Genomic DNA, 16,947 nt, shown 5'->3' with positions numbered 1-16,947 from the left:
CCTGGGTCTTTCAAAACTCTTGAACTTTTTCCGTAAAACATCCCAAGTTTTACTACCATTGCCTTTATAAGGTCTTAAAAACAAAACTGATTTCTTATCTAGAGCCTGCACAAGTTCGTACCAGATATGCAACTGTTTTTCTTCAAAAATCTCTTTTACTTTATCTATCGCAGCTTGTTTTTGATCACTGCTTGCATTCGGTCTTAAACTTGGCATAAAAATTCTATAATCAACTGTCTCATCTAAGTTCTTGTTTAACTTCAAGTGAAAAATTCGTGCCTCGAATTGCTCTTCGAAGTAGGAAAAATCTTCTTCATTTCCCGAAAAAACTATTCTATCAGTTTTTGACATTTCTTTCCCAATCCTTGTTCTTATTTTTTACTTAATTCTCATACAAAAGTTAAGCTCCAATCCAAAATTCAAAAAATTAAGTATTACCCTTGGTAAAGTTCAATGACCCCGTTTTTTCTTACATCAAAATCATATTCAATAAACATCAATATCGCCCGCTAATATAACTATGCAAGTATATTTGATTACCTAAATCTGATTTGGAACCTAACGGAGTGCGTACTGAATAACACATTAGCAACTTAGCAAAGCTAAGGTCCCTCCTCAGATTTCATACTAGGTAATATATATATTAGCAAAATAGAAGTTCGTCTTTTTATTCTGGTGTATCAGTTTCTTTTTCTTCTAGTTGCAATGTATTCCTTGGATTGATTTTCTGTCGGTTTTGAGCAACCGCGTACGAACGAATTTATCCTTCCGCAAAAATTGAGTATAATTCAGCAACTTTTACGAATAAAACATGTAATTTATCAGTTTGGTTCAGTTTTCTTTCACTATCAACAGTGTAGTGCTTCTTCCACTGCTGTGCTCACTGAATGCCCCTTCTTGTAGCTTTTGACCGTCTTCTATCTTCTCTGTTGTGTTTCCCTGCTTCTATCGTCAGAGTTGTCTATCTCTAGAAGTTGTGTTGCCATTTTTCTATTTTTGCGCATCTCTGTCTGATCAATCGTCTTTGTCCAAGTTGTTTTGGCCTGCTTCTTTTCTCGCAGTTATCTAACTGATCAGTTGTATATTTCAAGTTGTGATTTCCACTATCACAACTCCACTGCAAATCTCAGCTTTTTTTTTATTCGTTTGAACGAACAGTCAATCTTGACTCCCGACTTCTCACTCGTGATTGGTCATCTGGGCTCATAACTTATTTTTGGTTATTGCAGCGACAAACGGTTGATTAATAAGGAGTGAATTGATGAGATTTCAGTGATAATTCTAGTAGCAAATCAGATCAAATGTATATGGTAAATCACCCGCACAAAGTTGCTCGAACCAATGACTAAAGGTCATGTTTCACCAGCTAATTTTAACAAAAATTGGGAAGTAATCTTTCAGTTTAAACTGAATCAGAAAGATCAATTCCAGTTCAGTTAAGAAAAATCACCAATAGCTTGCAAAGCTTAAATGAATTGATAATTCACTGATCCCTTTATTATTTGACGATTTTTAAACTGTTAACTATTATAGCTCACGACATGCAAATTGTTTTCTGAGTTAAGGTTTTTTCAATCCACTTCGCCTATTAAAATGCGTGCACCCTTGAACTCAACTACCAAGACTGCTAAATTGAGAAAAAAATTCTACATTTACTTAATTATCTATTCTATTCACTCGATCTGTTTATTACGTAACATTAAACAATAACAATTTGAACAAAACATTTCCCGGGTTGACGTCCATAAAAGAAAAATGCTTATCACAAAATTTCATATATGGCGACTATGGAAAAATGCTTTTCATACAATTTTCATACAAAATTTAAAAAATGCATTAAAACTCTTAAAACTTTTAAAACTATTTTGATTCTTTCTGCTGAATAAAAACATGATTTTAATTTCGGTCAAAAAAAGCTTATCATAATTTATTCATTTTTGAAAATTGTTAGCTAGGCATTTTGCTATAGAATAAATAAAATCTTCAAAATTAATTTAACGATGTTTCTGGATAAATTTAGATGAGTTTTAAAAAAATTATTGAAAGAATGCATTTTGACTCTCGAAAACATGATTTTAATTTTAGTCAAAAAACGCTTATCATATAATTTTCATATTTGAAAATTGTTGATATGCATTTTTTCACAAGCAAAAACACAAATTTGAGGTAAAAAGTTTTTAATCCCTTTTTTGGTTGCAAACTTGCTTTTGTGCTCAAATATGATTTTTTGCGAACATTTTTTTTGCCTGAGTATAGAAAAAATGCCTATCATGATATTTCATAGTATGAAAAAATGCTTATCATGCTATTTTTATAGTTTTTTTTGTTCTATGAAATAGTATGATAAGCATTTTTTGAAATAGTATGATAAGCATTTTTTGTCAACCCGGGTTTCTTCATTGAAAATATTTTTATTGAACCTAGTCAATTCTTTGAGCAAGTCACAAGTACCGACCTTGCCATTTGATACTAACAGACAACGCAAAGAAAAATGCATTAAACGGAATTTTAAAAATTACATAGAACATGGTTTTTCGAATATTTTTCAACCACCGTTATATTGAAACGCGAAGAATTCTGACAGTGAGATCAGAAAAATTCGTAAGACTGAAAAATCAAAAATTGGAAAATTGCCGTATCTCGAAAACTAGTAGAATTCTCAAAATCAAATATTCAGCGGGGGCTTACAACTTTAATCAGCAAGCTGTGCAGCGTTCAATCAATATTTCAATTAACCGAAAATATAAATAACTTTAAAAATGATTAGAGAGATTAAGCATAATCGTTTTTTTTTTCATAAACTATTGCGTATGGCCACATTAAACATGAAATTTCATTTTTATGTAGAAAGTTTGGCGGTTTTTAACAAAAAATATGAATAAAATAGTGCGCACACTTAAAAGTTCTAAAGTTTTTTTCGGCAGAACAAGTTTTGTGCAAGATAGCTCCATTTTTCCCAAAATATAAGTATCTTCAAATTATAAGTTTCAAATAAACTCCTTCCAAAACGCTGCCAGTTTTTTTCGAAATAAATCAATTTAGTGAATTTTTTTGAATAAAAAATCAATTTTTTTAAAAAAAAGCAGTGCAGTCATATATCAGCAGCCCGTTTTGAATAATTGTCATTAAGATTTGAATTATTTTAGAATATCATGACCGGTCTAGGTGCAAAAAGTTTCATCTGTGAGACAACTCAACAAGGCCTAAAATAACTAGGTACCGAAAACAAGAGTGGACTCAATACTGATTCTTTCGACAGTTTGAAACGCAAACAACAATCGGTTTTCCTCTATGACAACAAGATGGCACTCTATGTGCTATCGTTGGTATTGGGCAACTCCGAAGATCCAAAGAATGTCTCGAGGATTTTATTATTTTAGCTTTTTGCAAGCTGGAAGCAATTTCAGATTATTGAAATTAATTGAGAGGAAGCTTGAATTTGGCAGCCGTTAACATCTCGCTTTTCAGGTTTTTAATGGCTGTTCCTATCGCAACGCAGACCATACGTTCAATTTGATCCTTCTTTTTCTCGCTAGATTTGGAATCATAGGCTCAACTGACCCGCTAGTTAACTCATGATTTTTTTTGCCAAAGCGCCTTCTACTTGATAATTGCGTTACTCATCTTCAGCACACGGACACGAGCGCGTCGTTGCTTTAGTTCTTCTCGTTTTTGAAGCCATTGATTTGGTCATGAAACCGCAGACCGGCAACTTTGAATCGTGCTCATTTGTGTTGTTGTTACCGCTATAATTTGCATCTACTTACATGAATTTTTTGAAACTATTTTTCAACTTTATCACAACCAGTCTATTTTTTAGGCAATTAATTGTTCCGACATTTGAATAAAACGGAATATTAATGCTCGGTGTGATTTTTGTTCAGTCATTTTCGCCGATCGAAATAATAGTTTTCAACATAACTTTTTTATACCTCATTGAAGATATCGACCTCCTGGGTTCAAATTTAAAAAAAATATTTCAACTTCGATTAATTTTTATATAGTTCTGGAGGTTTGAAAGTTACCAAAGTGGTCATGCTCTAGACTAAATTAAGTGCACTGTGGAGAGTTTATCCATAATGCTGAGAGCCTAACGCGAATTATTTATGCGTGGCGAATTATCCCGCACAACAAAATCGTTCCTAATTGAATTGAGGCTAACTAATTGGTCGGATTAGTTTCATAAGTTGAATTTTCACACTTGATCTGTGTTATTGTTCAAAATTTATAGGTTTTCAATATTTTCTTTTCCCAAAATTATTCGATATGAATTAAGGGACAGTCGGAACATTCAAGGCTTTGCCCTGATTCACGAGCAGTCTTGTTAGGCAATTGATAGTTTTTCAATAGCCCTGGTATTTTCTATTTGATTTCAGGACATCGTTATCTTTTAGATGGTATTATCAATTCTATCGAAGAGTTCTAGTTGAAAAACCGATACTTGTCAGTACCAAAATCACCCTGGCCACAAAAATTCCGTCACTTCGGTAATTATTGAGGTATAGAAAACAATGAACTTGAAAGCCATCTAAAGCGGGAAGTGTAAGGTATTTTATTTCGTCTTACTAACATAGCTATTGGAAAATATAGTTGCATAATTCATATAATCTGTACATTTCACTCAATTTAGTAGAAATTTAAGGATTTTTTTTGTAAGTTTGACCTAATTGACGATAAGCTGTAAATCCCTTGATTCGAAATTTTAGATTGTAATTGTTTCTCAAAACTACGGCCAAAAGACCCAGTTTTTTCAAGACATTCCTGTAAAAAAATTGAGTGAAGTTGAAACTATTTTTAACGATTAGTTCGTAAAGTTTTGACATCGATAAAAAATATATCTTTGATTCTCCGGTTCCGGTATATCAAAACGTATAAAAAATCGGTTAATCAAGCCTTGACCTTAGGTCTTTTTTAATTTATAACAACTTCCCAGGATTAAAACTTCATTTTTTTGTTGCCAGAAGATTCTAAAACTTTACTGCTTGACTGGACTTCAACCCTCATTTCTGAAAACATATCATTGTAAATACAAAGCAAACTAACCTATTCAGAATCAAATCGTTCTGAACTTTAATGCTTTGCTTTAATGAAAGGTCGGTCAATTAGTCAATATCGCATAAACTTATTCTACCAGCTGATTTTTGCCATGAGAAGCTCAATTTTGCAAAAAGTCGTTTCAATCAAACACTACTTGTTATTTTCTTTATGTTCTGTTTTAAATTCCAGCGCGTTTCTTTGGTCATCGCCTTCTTTGTCTTGTGATGTCAGAACTCACGTTAAGGTCAGGCCAGCTGAACTCGAGGGAAAGTGGCACGTGACCCATAGGTCAACTTCCTACCCCCAAAGAGAAGTGAATTGCCCCAAATTTCCCAAACAGCTCTTTGTACCCATCTGTAGAATAGCAAATTTTTCAGCTGCAGTTGAATCTGAAGGTAATAAGTTTGCCTTATTTTAAAAGTTTACTGTTGAAAAAAAATTAACAAATTTTTAATAGAAACAAAATAGACAAATAGTTTTGATCAAACTAAAACGTATCCGTTCAGTTATTGCTGGGTAGATACTCAGATTGACTTAACACTACAAGTCTTTTTTGTTCATTTGATAAAAAATTATCACTACCGAACTTAGCAAATAATGAAAAAAAAAGATGGACTGATCCTCGTGAATTCCTTCATTGGTGCTTTATCCAATTCATAGCTTTCATTACGAGACCAGAGTGTGCGCTGGATAGGCGCTCAAGTTGGTGTCTTTAGGACACTGGAATCCAGCGACAAGTCTTTTCACATGTTAAAATTTCTTATTTTGAAATATTTAAAAAACTACTGAAGGCACTTTGATCAAAAACTTTTACGATACCTGCAAGAAACAATCGAAAAACCTATGTCAAGTTTTGACTCCTTCACCGTTTCCAATAAACAACATATCTTACAAAAACAAAAAACTAATTGTTCCAATGGTTGCTACCCGTACCGATATCGCTGTTTTATGATTAGTCTACCGCGGCCAAATTTTGGTATTGCCAGACCATTGCGACCGAAATTTGATAGTTGCTGGTTTGTCCACCCGAGGAGATGCGGCATTACGAGGCGAAACTGTGCACTGGATAGGCGCACAATTTTGTGGCTGTGTGTACCTGGATTCCAGAGACAAGTCTTTAAACATGTTAAAACTTTGTCGGAACGATCAATGAAAATGAAAGAACAAAGGGAGCGTCCTTGTTGCGGAATCCGCTTATATTTCCCAAAAAGCACAGTTTGGCCTCGCAATGGGCCACGAACAGCGCAACCAAGGAAAAAATTACCCTTTGGCCCGAGAAAAGAAAAAATAGGCGCGACCAGCGCGACCTAAGAAAAGTTAATCACAACCGGCGCGACTGAATACAAGTTCGTTTGGGACTGGCGTGGTTGAAAAAAAAAATTAATGCAGCCGGAGCAACCAAAGAAAAATAAACTGCGACCAAAAAGAATCGACTGCGATCATCGCAACCAAAGATAATTTAACTTCGACCATCGCGACCAAAAAAAAAATTAAATGTGCCCAGCGTGATAAAACAATTTATATTCGTGGTCGGAGCAAACGAAGAAAAGTAACCGCAACCGACGTGACCGAAGAACAACTAGACGCAACCGGCGCCACCGGAAAAAGACATCACTGGGAATGGAAAAAACGAAGAATAACAGACTGCAACTGTCCTAAAAGAAAAAATTCCGTTTTAAAGGTCGCAACCAAAGCAAAGTTAAATGCGGTCGGCACAACCAAAGAAAAGTTAGCCGCGACCAGCGTGACCGAAAAATAATTAGACTTGAACGGCGCAATCATAAAAAAGTAGCCAAGACGGCTCAGCCGCAGAAAAATTTAAAAATTCATAAGTACATACCGATTTAAGTACATACATGATTCTACGACTAAGCAGATATTAAAGTCATACGTCTTAACGTTCTACAGAGCTCCAAGAAGCAATCACTTGCACAAGGCAAGAAAGTATTCAGCGATCAGTAACTGCGTGTTAATTGATTTCAAACTGGCCATGCCAAAAAAGAGGCATCACCCGGGTCTATGCTGTGGTTTTATGATCAGTGGTTGCGACGAGTTTTGCTATATCAAACTGTTGCAAACGAATTTGCGTGTTTTTGGTATTTTCAGACTTTGCAGACCGAGGCAATGTTTCCGCGACTGGCGCGATCGAAGGAAAGTTAACCGCGACCGACGTGAACGAAGAAACAGCGTCTGGCGCGACCAAAAAAAATGCTAGAGAGCGCCATAACCCAAATAAAAATTACTGCAACTGGCCTGACTGAAAAAAATTAACCGCGATCGGCGTGAGCTAAAAAAAGGTTAACTACAAACGGCGCAACCGGAGAAATATTATATCTGCTCGTCGAGACCAAATGAAAACTAAACACGACGTTAGACAAAAGGGAAATGGGAAATCTTAAACACGAGCGGCGCAATCCTTGAAAAGTTAGAGACGACTTCAGACAAAAAACAGCAATCAATGAAATGTTAATCACAACCAGCATCAAAATCAGAGAAAAATTAGCCAGTACCCGAGCGATTAAAAAAAAACGTTTGCAACCGACACGACCCGAAAAAAGTAAATGCGACCGGCACGACCGCAGAAAAGTTAAGCTCGACCGGCGTGACCGACGAAAAATAGGTCTGACCGTTACAACCAAGAAAACTAACCGCGAAAAAAACTAAAAAACACGACCCGAAAAAAAAACTAATCGCAAATTGTGACGGCAGCGTGACTGAATAGTTAAGTTAAATCCATTTTGATAAGATTTTGATGATTTTCACTACTTTGGGAAAATCCATTTACATACAATTTTTATTCAATAAAAAAGATTTTGTTTCTATCGTAAAAACATATAATCCAATCTAAATCGATTTGCGTATTTGAATGGGTTTTTAAAAATCAATTTCTATAAGGTATATTTTTTTGTACAAAAATCGATTTAAATCGATTTGAATCTCAAGTTTCTCAGTTCGGGCCGGCTTTCGCGATTGCAATTCAATGCTTTAAATATTTGTCGGCGACTTTAAATTCGGTCTAGACTATGATTTGCAAGAGTTAACTTTTGCGAGACTTTGAAAGTCTAAAAATAAGTCGCGGACCTCGACCCGTGAAGTGCGAATGTTCAGCTATCTCAATTTTCATCTTACATTTCAGGAGTAACCCAAATACCGATGAGAATGGTTTCATGCTTCTACTGGCTGAACAGATACGAATGTATGGCTGAGCCATTATTTCTTACCCAGACTGCAAAAAATGAAAGACGTTACGACCCAGGGAACAGAAGCTCACAATCGAACCAAAGGTTGCAGACAAACTGGAGTTCGCACGAAAATGGACTTAAGAGAGGTTAAGGCCAGCAGTTTTTAGGATTTGTGCACTTTAGACTTCAGTAGTTTTATTTACATCGATTAAATTTTTTCATCTTTTTCAATTTTTTTCAAACATTTTTTGTCATCAATTTTTCCTCAAAAATCTTGTTTTGGGTTTTTATCAGAGAAAAATTTCAGGCACGTTCGGATTTTTTTGATCTTGCTAGAATCAAACATACATTGCATTTAAATACATTTAATTGCAGTTTTTTGAAAATTTAGATGAAAATCTTTTAAATGAAGCCACACAACTTTGTTGCAATACAGATTACAAAAACATAACTTTAACAGAAACACAATATAGCACTAATCTTAAACGTTTGAACACAAAGGTGAATTTGTTCAGTCATTAAAGTTCGATGAATTGGGATGTATCGGATTTAACAGACTCTTATGCAAATTATACGACTTTGAAAACAGTCCACATCTGTATCCTCCAAAAACGACCGAGCCGAATTTACTATTTCTCTACATAGACAACCAAGTAGCGCTGGTTTATACGTGTTATATATGTCACAAATCAATGCTGACTGAAAAGTTAGAGATGGCATATGTTTTGTCCAGGAAACCGAGAGTTACCAAGCCTAAAATGAAACTGCTGCGTCATATCATGGCTGCCAACAATGTTCAACTACCACTACATGGTGCTTCCCTCTCGAACTATTGCTCGTTTGTAAAATAAACTTTGGGCTCTTTTCCAGTTCACCCATTTCATTTTCTTCTGAATTTCAATATACGAAAGTCTAAAATTACTTTTCTTGTTATAAACTGCATCAAAACGTTTCAGCGTAAACAGTGATCAATTCTTACAACACTTTTTATATACAAAACGCCGAGTGAACAATTTTTGAAAAGTTTAATTTTGTAATCTTCCGGGGAGGGGGGGTTGGGTCAACTGGAAAAGAACTAAATTTTGATGTTTTCTCAATAAAGTTTGAAATCAGTGTTTTCGACACTACAAAAAAATTTTAAATTTAAACATCAAGTTTCTCGTATCGCATATATAAGTTGCATCTAGTATGGAAAATTTAAGCATTGAGTGTTTTTCTTAAAACTAAATATTTACGGCTATGGAAAAACGATAATGATTAAAATCAACATGGGCAAATTTTTATCTATCATACTGTATACTAAATTGTCAAAAAACGCTACCTAAAAGTCAAAAATTTGTCTAGAGAAATAAAACAGCCCAAATACATGGTTCAGTACACTCTTTGAAACACAGACAATTGGGGAAAACACAGCTTGTTTATGACCAGGGGCTGTTCTATCTTTTTCTCGAGGGGTGAAACGGAATTTTAAAAACTTAGTGGACTTTTTTTTTCAGAACGACCGCTCTCGAACACTATAAAGAACCAAATTTGACTAAATTGGCTGCGCCGCGGCCATGCTTTAAAAAACTGAAAAAACTACAATTTTTGGCAGTTTTTAAAAACTTTTTTCACCGAAAAATTGAGTTTTTTTGGCGCGCGCTCCCTTTCATAATTAGTATACATTGGCGTTTTTAAATTTAGTCGCCGAAATTTGATGTCATAGAAAGTAGGACCATTTTGTTGGTGAGGGGATCGATTTCCTGAAATAGAAGCTGCGTCCCCCTACCCTAAATACATCCCTCATATCATTTGAATATTCATTTTAGTTGAGGGATCCAATCGTGCTCAACTATACCAACAAATTTTAGTTAAGGCATCAGTTTCACATACAGAAATTCTCACAAATGACCCATTTTAACAAACATATTTTTTGTAGTATTTTCACACAGGGTGACGATCCTAATAATAAATGAAAGCATATTTTTTCTGAAAACCTTAAGCAAAAGTTAACAAGTTACTATTATTGACTTTGTGAAATCAATTCTGTTTCAGCCGCATATCATATTTACAATGATCGAAATTGACAAGTCAAAGAAACAGCTTTAATTTTTTGATGTGATATAAGTGTAAATCTGCTTGCTGAATACATTCATTTTTTCTTCATAAATTAAAAAAGAATCAGTAGATCAAATTATCAAAGAGAATTTGTGCAGCGTAAAAGCGGTTCATGGCTTCGAATTATCTCCGGCATTGGAAATAATCAGTTCTGCTCTATTACAGTGTCGATTTAAATTATCCGGATAAAACGAACAAAAGTTGAAATTTCAATCGCGTTTTTCTCAAACTGGATTAAGCTGAGGCAAAAAATGAGAAAAAAAATTTACTGATATTTTCACTAGAATTATTATGACGCAGTTTGCCTTTCAAAATTCGCAGCCAAATTTTTCCCGAAAAATGGGTGGTTTTGCTTTTTTTAGTCAATCAAGAATTACGCTGAAAGCCAAATAAATTGATGAGAAAGTTCTATCAAGAGAAGCCTCTTACACAGACCAACAAAGGTCTAGAAAGTTAAAACTTTACAAAAACCTTATACCCGCGTTGATCAAAAAAATGCTTATTTTATAATGTATATATACGGAAGGAAAAATGCTACTCATACCCTTTTCATGTCAATTCCATCAGTGCGCAATAGGGCATGAAACGTCTATGATTGGCAATTTTTTATATATGCAAATAGTATCGCTAGCAACTTTCCATAAAACAAAAAAATTTGTTCTATGAAAGATTGATTTTCTCAAATTTTGTAGGTTGTGTTTATAACCAAACATAAGTGGCAAAAACCTTGGTTACTCAAGAGGAGAGTCACCAAAGGTTTGACAGTCTCGCAGTTACAATCAATTCAAAAGGCCTTGATTGCCTTAGTTTTGTCTTAAACAATTGATATAAAGAAACTATCAAACTTTTAATTTTTGGCAAAAATGTTCAGTGCTGATTTACAAAAAAATTGAAGTTTTATTTAATCATGCATTGATCAAGTCATACAAAAACATGCCATACAAAAATAATAGGCTGCTTTGAGCAATTTTGAAAATTATCCTGAGAAACAGAAAAAAATAAATTTTGTGTATTCAGAGCTGTGTTATGCACACAACAAAACTAATTTTTGCATGCAAAAAAAAATTCCAAAGAAAATCTTTGTTTGAGTACAAATTTCATTTTGCGATAAAAAAAACCTTTTCCTGAGGACCTTCGATAATACTTCGAAAAATTTTTGCTGCCATCAAAAAAAGCTAGTCATAGAACTTCCATATGTAGAAATTGTATGATCAGCCTTTTTTGACAAAAAATTTTCTTTTAGACAATACCTCGATTTTTATGCCAAAATAAGAATTTTTTCAAAAATTGATGACTTCATTTCAGCTAAATTTTTAAATTTTGTATGACTTAATTTTTTTCAAAGACTTAGTTCATGAAACTGTATGATTAACACGGGTAAGACTATATAATTTTTTTTGATAACCAAAAACGGTCATTTTTAAGAAACAGAAATCAGAAATTTTGTTTGAATTTAGTCGCCGAAACTGGCTGTCACAGAAACAGGGACCATTTTGTTGGTGAGGGGATTGATTTCCTGAAATAGAAGCTGCGTCCCCCTACCCTAAATACATCTCTCATATCATTTGAATATTCATTTTAGTTGAGGGATCCAATCGTGCTCAACTATACCAACAAATTTTAGTTAAGGCATCAGTTTCACATACAGAAATTCTCACAAATGACCCATTTTAACAAACATATTTTTTGTAGTATTTTCACACAGGGTGACGATCCTAATAATAAATGAAAGCATATTTTTTATGAAAACCTTAAGCAAAAATTAACAAGTTACTATTATTGACTTTGTGAAATCAATTCTGTTTCAGCCGCATATCATATTTACAATGATCGAAATTGACAAGTCAAAGAAACAGCTTTAATTTTTTGATGTGATATAAGTGTAAATCTGCTTGCTGAATACATTCATTTTTTCTTCATAAATTAAAAAAGAATCAGTAGATCAAATTATCAAAGAGAATTTGTGCAGCGTAAAAGCGGTTCATGGCTTCGAATTATCTCCGGCATTGGAAATAATCAGTTCTGCTCTATTACAGTTTTGATTTAAATTATCCGGATAAAACGAACAAAAGCTGAAATTTCATTCGCATTTTTCTCAAATTGGATTAAACTTAGGCAAAAAGTAAAAAAAAATTGCTGATATTTTCACCAGAATTTTTATGAAGCAATTAGCCTTTCAAAATTCGCTGTCAAAATTTTCCTCAAAAATGGGTGATTTTGCTTTTTTTAGTCAATCAAGAATTACGCTGAAAGCCAAATAAATTGATGAGAAAATTTTATCAAGAGAAGCCTCTTATACAGACCAACAAAGTTCTAGAAAGTTGAAACTTTGCAAAAACCTATATACCCGCATTGACCAAAAATGCTTTTTTATATAATTTATATATACGGAAGAAAAAATGCTACTCAAACCCTTTTCATGCAAATTCTATCAGTTCTCAATAGTGCATGAAAGGTCTATGATCGGCAATTTTTTATATATGCAAATAGTATCACTAGCAAATTTCCATTAAACAAAAAAAATTTGTTCTATAAAAGATTGAATTTCTCAAAATTTTTAGGTTGTGTTTATAACCAAACACAAGTGGCAAAAACCTTGGTTACTCAAGGGGAGAGTCACTAAAGGTTTGACCGTCTCGCAGTTACAATCAATCGTAAAAGGCCTTGATTGTCTTAGTTTTGTCTTAAGCAATTGATATAAAGAAACTATCAAACTTTTAATTTTTGGCAAAAATGTTCAGTGCTGATTTTAAAAAAATTGAAGTTTTTTTCAATCTTGCATTGATCAAGTCATAAACAAAAACATGCCAAACAAAAATAATAGACCGTTTTGAGCAAATTTGAAAATTATCTTGAGAAACAGAAAAAATTAGTTTTTGTGTATTCAGAGCTATTTTTTGCACACAACAAAATTAATTTTCGAGTACAAATTTCATTTTGCGATTAAAAAAACCCTTTTCCTGAGGATTTTTGATACTACTTCGAAAAATTTTTGCTGCTGCCATTAAAAAATGCTAGTCATAGAACTTCAATATGTGGAAGCTGTATGATCAACCTTGTTTTAGACGATACCTCGAAATTTATGCCAAAATAAAAAAATTTTCAAAATTCAATGATTTCATTTCAGCAAATTTTATGAAATTTGCATGACTAAAATTTTTTTATAGACTTAGTTTATGGATTTGTATAATTAAACCGGGTGAGACAATATAATTTTTGTGGATAACCAAAAACGGTAATTTTTACTGAACAGAAATCAGAAGTTTTGTTGAGGACAAGCTTCAAACGTTTCAAGCAAATTTTTGAAAATTTTACCATTCTTTAAACTTTGTTAGGCTATGCAAGAGTCTTCATTTGATATAACGTGCTCATCAATTAACTTGGTTGTTTCAATGTTACTTTTGATGAAGTAAGACACCTAAATCAATCATCTTTGGGGGAAAATTTTAGCCGCATTTTTAAAGAGTAAGTTACATCATATTAGTTCTGGTGAAGTTTTTTTTCTGTTCACTAGTTATTTAAATATAACCCAATTTCAGATAAACGCGTTTGAAAGTTCATTTTTGTTCGTGCTATCCGGATAGCTTAAATCAGCGCTCGATATTGATTAAGTACTGTTTAAAATTTGCGATAAATTCCTTCAATGTTATCACTTAAAGCTGAATGGCGAACAATCTGTTTTACCCCAAGCATCATGTATTTCGACAATTGAACTAATAACACAAGGATAGCCGGTTACTGTGCAAGAAGCACATAATGTTCCGACCATAGTCTTCAAAAATACCAGAAATTTTTCAAATTAATGTTTTTCTTTCGGCGTGGTGTGATAAAAGGAGCTTAATAAAAACTGGAGCTTAATTATACTCAATAGTCATAGTAGAATAAGCAAAATGAGAAGCAATTTTTGGAGATAAATTACTACAAAAAGAAAAAAAGCAAAACAAAAACTTGCAAAATTTTTTTCGAGCCTATTTTTGCAGTTTTTTGAGTTGAATGCGTTGATTTCAATAATGCGCTAGAATACTTATATTATACTAAGGTTACTCAAGTAAAACTAAAATTTTATAACTTAAAATAAGCTATTGTTAGTTTTTGAGCAATCAAAGTAAGACTGCTCGCTCACTCTATTCGCACGAAATAAGACAGAAAAAATCAAAAATTTCAAACTGTTCTTTCTCAAAACTGTTTTTTTTAAGTACATAAATGTCCTTCAAACCGCGACTGTAAGGGCTTTAACATGATGTATCACTCAACGCAGTCCGATTTTTATTTGTGGTTCCTGATTTTGCATTGAAAACAAAAATAAAAAATGATAAAACACACACGAATACAATAAAACCAATGGACGGAACAATAAAGTCCTTTTAACCAGGCGCGAATCTGGGAATTTCTCGAGCGTGAGGGGGGGGGGGGGGTGCGGATTTTTCAAATTTTTCTCGACTTTTTTCAAATCACTCTAATGATCTTCAAATTTTCTGAGCTCTACCAAATCACTCTATAACCCTGTATTGGCCATTTTTCAAAAAATTGCGTTTAATTGGTGCTACCCCCCCTCAAAATTAGTATATATTGGCGCTCAAGGCGCCTTTAGAAAAATTTGAAGGTCAGTCATCCAAAAGTGGATATCTCAAAATAGTACAAATTTGGGACTCTTTGGGTCGGCAGGGGGTCGAATCCCTTAGGGAAGATGCGTCCGCAGACCTAAACCCGCTACTGCTTTAAACTGTCCAATATTGATTGATTTCAATCCTTATTTCTTTTGAATTAGGAAAAAACGAATGTCGCTTAGCTGGCAAGTTTTTTTGCCGTTCGGTCCTTCGCACATGAGAGGTTTTTCAAGACTAGCTTCTCATATCACATCATTTGTTACTGCGAGAATTGTTTTGACTGTCGCGAAATTTCACTTAAGAGTAAAATTGTTCATATGAAAAGTGTCATGCGCAAAAATTTCTGTAGCGTTTGTCAATTATGGTGTGCATTACGAGGCCAAACTGTGCATTCTCTGCATCGTAAGCGGAATCCGCAACAGGCCAAAATCAGATTTGTTGCGTAATCCGCAACATTGCTACTTTAATTTGATCTTCTATGCTGTTTTGGATTCCACAAACAAATACATTAATCATTGTACCGCTCAAAATCGCTCGAAAAGTAGGCGAATTTGCGGAATTCGCAACTGTATTTGCGGAATCTAGAACAGTTTGTGGAATCCACAAACAAATGATAAAACATTTGTATCAAGAAATTGAGCTGTTGCGGAAACCGCAACTCTAAGTGGAATCCGCAAGTTGGAAGTGGAATCCGCAAACTGTAAGTGGAATCCGCATTTTGTTTGCGGATTCCCTTTAGATATATTTATATGTGCAGTAGCCTTTAAAATTATATCATGATTATATCATTATACATGATTTGATTTCACTAGAATAAAAGTTTACTAGAATAGAAATTTATTAGTTTAGATCAGTGTTTGAGATTGTTGGAAACCCAATTACTGACCAGTATTTGGGATCGATGAAATCCCAAATACTGAACTAATTCGACGATTTGCTAAGCGTTGGGTTTCTAATCACTCTCAACCTAATCACTCCAAATAATGTATAAATTCCATATTTATTCCACATTATTTCCAGTTTTTGCGATTTCATCAATCCCAAATATTGACCAGTGTTTAGGATCGATGGAATCCCAAATACTGAACTAATTTGACGATTTGCTAAGCGTTGGGTTTCTAATCACTCTCAACCTAATGACTCCAAATAATGGATATTTTCCATATTTATTCCACATTATTCCAGTTTTTGGGATTTCATCAATCCCAAATACTGACCAGTATTTGGGATTGATGGAATCCCAAATACTGACCTAATTTGACGATATGCTGTGTGTTGTGTTTCCATACACTCTCAACCCAATTACTACAATTACTGCATTTATTCGGCGTTATGCTTCCAAAATCAGTATTTGGGATTGACGCAATCCCAAATACTGACCTAATTTGTTGATATGATGTGTGTTCCATACACTCTCAACTCAATGACTCCAAATATTGAAATTGTTCGGTGTTTTGTTTCCAAAATACTAAAAGATGACATCCACCGATTTAGGTTACCAATGTTTTAAGACTTGTTTGTTGATTCCGCTGACAAGGTTCAAGTCTTTGCTTTTAAATTCCGCATCGCTAGAGATAAGAATTCCAGCTAAGTTTTTAATTGTTCATATGCAAGTTCAGTATTGAACAGAATTCGGAATCCACTTACAGTTTGCGGAATCCACATAAATTTGCGGATTGCGCATACATTTTGCGAAATCCACTTACAGTTGCCTAATCCAAAACAACTAGCTATATTTGCTTGTTGCGGAATCCGCAACAAAACAAATGTGGCGACAAAATTTACCTTACAGGTATATGTATGCGGAATCAATTGAAATTTTGTTTGTGGAATCCACTTACATTTTGGAACATATTTTAAGACTTGTCTCTGGAATCCAGGAACATACAGACACAAAATTGTGCTCCTATCCAGTGCACAGTTTGGCCTCGTAATGTGTCCATTTTTTTCTATTTTGATATCCTGTAGCAATTAAAATATTTACTCATTCAAATTGTGTCCATTTTTTTCTATTTTGATATCCT

At 33.9% G+C, this 16,947-nt stretch overlaps 1 long non-coding RNA gene across 1 annotated transcript; it reads left to right on the top strand.

Moving 5' to 3' along the window:
• Positions 1–5,095: 5,095 nt before the first annotated feature.
• LOC134848308 (uncharacterized) lies at positions 5,096–9,124 on the top strand. The gene is made up of 3 exons (XR_010162921.1): positions 5,096–5,432; positions 8,174–8,365; positions 8,721–9,124. It is a non-coding gene; the product is annotated as an uncharacterized LOC134848308 (long non-coding RNA).
• Positions 9,125–16,947: the final 7,823 nt, after the last annotated feature.

The sequence above is a fragment of the Symsagittifera roscoffensis genome, chromosome 6 (genome assembly GCF_963678635.1).
Source record: "Symsagittifera roscoffensis chromosome 6, txSymRosc1.1, whole genome shotgun sequence".
Classification (NCBI taxonomy): Eukaryota; Metazoa; Xenacoelomorpha; order Acoela; family Convolutidae; genus Symsagittifera; species Symsagittifera roscoffensis.
This window is presented reverse-complemented; position numbering and strand designations above follow the sequence as displayed.